General features: G+C 40.6%; 1 pseudogene; it reads right to left on the reverse strand.

Annotated features, from left to right (window-relative positions):
• Positions 1–2502: 2502 nt before the first annotated feature.
• On the reverse strand, positions 2503–3177 carry LOC119310360 (annotated as a pseudogene).
• Positions 3178–4738: the final 1561 nt, after the last annotated feature.

The raw sequence follows: 4738 nt of genomic DNA on the forward strand, positions 1-4738 counted from the left end.
CGGAATTAGACCCGGCCGACATTGCCATTGGGTATCCAAGCCTTAAGGAGGATGGTACTCCCTTTGAACAGGAAGACTTCGCCACTTGTGTGAAGGAAATACGCTCTGTAGCCACGCTGATTGCTGATGAGGCGGATCTCACTAGGTACCAGCCAGGTTATGACGCGGAGAACCGGAGGATTCCGACGCCGCATTATAAAGTGGCCAGCCTAATTCCACCAATCCGTAAGCATAACTTTGCCCCTGAAGTTGACCCGGCAGACTAATTGATGATGAAGCTAAATTTGAAGTTTTGAATGGCATTGACTGGTCATCATCAACCTTCTAGGACAGGGAACAGGACGGAGGAACGGAAAGGGTTGATCCGGAAGCTTCAGGCCAACAAGAAAATTGATCCGTCGGGCGGCTCATCTTTGTAACCCGCTGAAAAACAATTTAATCATTTGGACTCGGGGAGTCATGTAATAGGGTAGAAATTACTTTGCTTTGCCGTGCCATCGTGCATGTTTTGGTGCTCAACATTGTTAAGCCGCCATCTTATATTCACCCCTTTTTATACTTATCATCCGTTTTCCTTATGCTTAAGAAAGTCTTTGAACTGTCTTGCACACAAAAATAGATCACAAGAACCCTTGGCGGCTTACCGCAGGGCGGGTCATAATATCTTACATATAACCCCTTAATATAAAAAGAGTCACAGATAAGTCTGTTATGAATTATAGCTTTGAAACACAACTATAATATCATACCTGAACAGTAAGGGTGATAACCCAATCCTTAGAAGCCAACACTTCCAAATGTATGATGATTGTCATACGCTAGCTAGCTCGGCGTTTTTATATGGAGAAGAAACGCCACGGTCTGTGGCGTTGCTAAAAGGGTCAAATCGTGAAATACTTTCATGTCGAGTTCACTTTGTGGCAAAGATTGCTGAAAAGGTCAGAATAGTGATTTCGGCCTTTGCCCTGTCACACGCACCATGTATGCAGTCTGTTGTGCTATATTAGTGTTCTATACGTGTATGGTGTGGATTTTTGGAATCTGGATCTACGCTAATTATGTAATTTATCTTTATATGCATCCAGGGGCGATTCTACTCAACAGGCTTTAACGGGCTCTAGCGTGCCCTTGAAGTTGTGCCTGCCAGCATTTACGTCCTAGATTCGCCACTGTATGCATCATCCATATGTAGCTTGCACTTTTCAAGCTTTCATGCAATTTTTTACACTTTGTGTTATCATGACGTTTAAAGAGCATATGTGTTTGGCCGCAAAAAAGATTTATGACCTGAAAATTGATTTTAAGATGCATTTACATGCTTATTGGTAATATTTTGTACATACATCAATTACAACTGCTCTATTGCTTATACGGAAAGGGCCCCGAGTTTTAGGTTCGCCCAGGGCCCCCAAAATCTCAGGACCGGTCCTGCACAGCGTGTCCCTTGAGCCCTACGAAGCTGCCCTTCAAGAACTCGAATCCACCGTGTGCTGGCCCCACAGTGGGCGCCAACTATCGTGGAATTGTCACGTCAGATGTCCTAGTGAAAGGACTTAGTCGTGGAGCCATCGCAACTAGGAAGCTTAAAGGGGTTAATCGGGACAAAGAACACGGGGTTTATACTGGTTCGGCCCCTTACGGTGAAGGAAAAAGCCTACGATCCAGTTTTGAGTGGGATTGCTTATGTCTCGATTACCAGGGAGCGAAATCGCTTGAACTAGCTCTCGATCTGATCTTACTTGCCTTGAACCGTCGCCGGGTCGTCCCTTTATATACAGAGGTCGACGCCCAGTGGCTCTCAAAGTCCCGGATGGCTCAGAAACAGTGTCCGGCTCGGTCTCTCTCTATTCGTATCTTACAATACAAGTTACATATGGCGGTTTATCTCTACGGGCCTTAAATCGCCTTTGGACTTTGGGCCCTTAACTGAACCGCCATCTTCAAGTGTCGTTTTGGGCTTCATACCTTGAGTCGCCATAGGTATAACCTAGCCCCTCCTGGGCGGGTCATACCTAATAGTTATATCCCCAACACTATGGCTCAACGGGTTTTAAAGTTCTGGTGAGCACCTCCTTTTGTTGTTGTATCTACATAGTATTAGCTCCGTGTTTATTTCCGGCTATATCTGTTTTCGTATTCATTTACAATATTTCTATATTTGTTTTTGTTTCCCCAAAAAATGTGGAAACAAGTGTGGTAGCACCCGTTTTCGCTTCGGTTTCACCCTAACTCCCACCTACAGCCCCACCTCACATGAGTTCACCCGTTTTGTTCATATAGTCTGCAGTACCGTCTCAACTTGTTTCATTGTGGGTCTTTCTTCACCATGTAGCCTTAAGAACACCTCTACAAGAGAGGCGACACTATCACCTCTTCGTTAGTTAACTCCTCGATGACATCGGAATTAAGAATACTAATGGTTCGTCCATCTTTGAATTCTCGCAGAAAATAGTTTGACAAGCTCTTGACCGTGACTGATTCACTTGTAAAAAGCATGCTTCATTATGAGAGGCCACTGTATGGGTACGACACCAACATGTACACAATGCTCTTCTCATTCAACTACTTGGTATGTAAATACTCAAGATCCAAGTACCCAAATGTACCTTCTACATTCGTGAAAAATGTGTGTTTGATCGGTTGGAACCAATCTAGAAATGCCAAAATCTGAAACTTTAGCTATGTAGTTCACATCCAAGAGTATGTTCGAGGACTTCACATTACGATGGAAGATTGACATTGCAGAGGAAAAGTGGAGATACAGAGCTCTTGTTGTTTCTAGGGAAATCCTTAAGTAATCACTCCAAGATAAGCAAACCATCACTTCAATCAGCAAGAATAACATGAGACAGTGAGCCACTGGATACGTAGTCATACACTAGAAGTGGAACACTAGTTTTGAGACAACACATCCAAAGAGATTTATAATATTTATGTGATTTATCTAAGAGAGAACTGCGTCCTAATTGATGAATTGACTGATCTCACGCTCCTCGATGACTTTAAGCTTTTTATTGCAATGACACGCTGATCTGATAAATATGCTTTTGTAAACCATGTGGTGCCCCCATGGCCGATGATACATGTAGGATCAAAGTTGTTTGTTGCCTTCTCTAGATCTTCTAACGAGAAAATCTTTGTATTCTCATTAGTAGTTCCATAGAACAATATCAACATTTCTAGGAGAACCTTGTTTCTTCTGGAAATAGTTCTTAGGTAGTTCCTTTTGAGCATTTTTTTTACATCTACGATTGTGAAATAGTACACTGAAGCTCGGAAGAAGAATGTTGGAACCACATGAATACCCAATAATTATACATGTAGGCATTAAGCTCTTTTAAGTTTCTGCTCTACTTTGTCTATCATAAATGTAACAAGAATATGGTCTTACCTAACAACAGAGGTTGTTGCTTATCTTGGCACGCTACATTTTTATTGGATCATACTCAATCTTGTGAGGACACTTAGTACAACTGAGTCTTCCTTTGTATTATGGCAGATCCCTTTACAAAGCTCCATAAAAGCACCTAGGGAAGAACAAAGTGGTCGAAAACAACTATATGGTGTTCATTGGTGGCGGAAGGAGAAATGAACTTATACATTTCTCTTTTTGAATTCATGGTGCAATTTCTGTGTTCGCATCTTTTCCAAGCGGCCCAATTGTATGTTTTAGAAAATTTTGTAGAGGGAACTTGTCCTGAAGTGTCGACATGCTATCATGTGAGCAAATGAAATTTGGACAGATGGCCGCCTTCAAGGTATCATAGGTCCATCAAAGTGGACATTAAGGATGAGAAACATAGTAGTAATTTCCGAAATATGATATTTTGGTCAACATATACATATTAAATTAAGTTAAAAAAATTGCAAAATGGATTTTAGAATTAATGATGGTTTGATGATGATAAGTTTAAAATGAATAAAAATAATTGGAAATCCACGAATTTTATTTTCCGGTTGTTCTTGATAGCTTTTGATTCTTATACCTTTGGACTAAGGCGTAGCCTAGTGGTGGGAAGGGGCTGATGCCTTCCCACCCATCCAGGTTCAAGGCATGGTACTTGCAATTTGGATTTGTTGCACCAATTAAACTGTAGGGGGTTCCCTTACAGTATTTCTGTCAAAAAAATCTTGTTCTAATATATGTTGCATTTTTTGTTATAAACTAGATCCATTTTGGAATCTAGGGAATTCAAAATAAAGTCATGTTTTCTTTTCTAATTTATTATTGTTGTTATTAGTATATATTCAGGCTTTTAAGTGTCATTCTTCTTCAACTTTTTAAATGAATATAGTGTGGGTGGGTTTGCCATGAGTTGGAAACCACCACCATGTTGTCAGTCAAACTTCTTAGAGTGGGTGAGGGGTCAAATCTTCGGTGTTATGGATGCTAATGGCCACTCCCTCTGTTAGAAAATATTTGAAGTTCTAGGTCTGTCTTAACTAACACTTCTTTAAGTTTGACAAAGTTTGTAAGAAAACTTACTAATAAACACAACATCAAATGTATATAGCACGAACATATATTTTAGGATCGCGATAACCACAAAACTTGTGGTGGTTAAGCTTAAACACCTCCATTCTCCCCATTAATTACATGCATGCGTGCATTAGAAGAACCCTTCACTCCTCCCACATGCACTTCTCTCTCTCTATTTACATTTTGAAAATCCAAAATGTTTTGTAGGTCAAACATCGATTCAATTCAAAAACTGTTTTCACATAAAAATTCATCGCG

The sequence above is a fragment of the Triticum dicoccoides genome, chromosome 5B, assembly GCF_002162155.2.
Source record: "Triticum dicoccoides isolate Atlit2015 ecotype Zavitan chromosome 5B, WEW_v2.0, whole genome shotgun sequence".
Lineage (NCBI taxonomy): Eukaryota > Viridiplantae > Streptophyta > Magnoliopsida > Poales > Poaceae > Triticum > Triticum dicoccoides.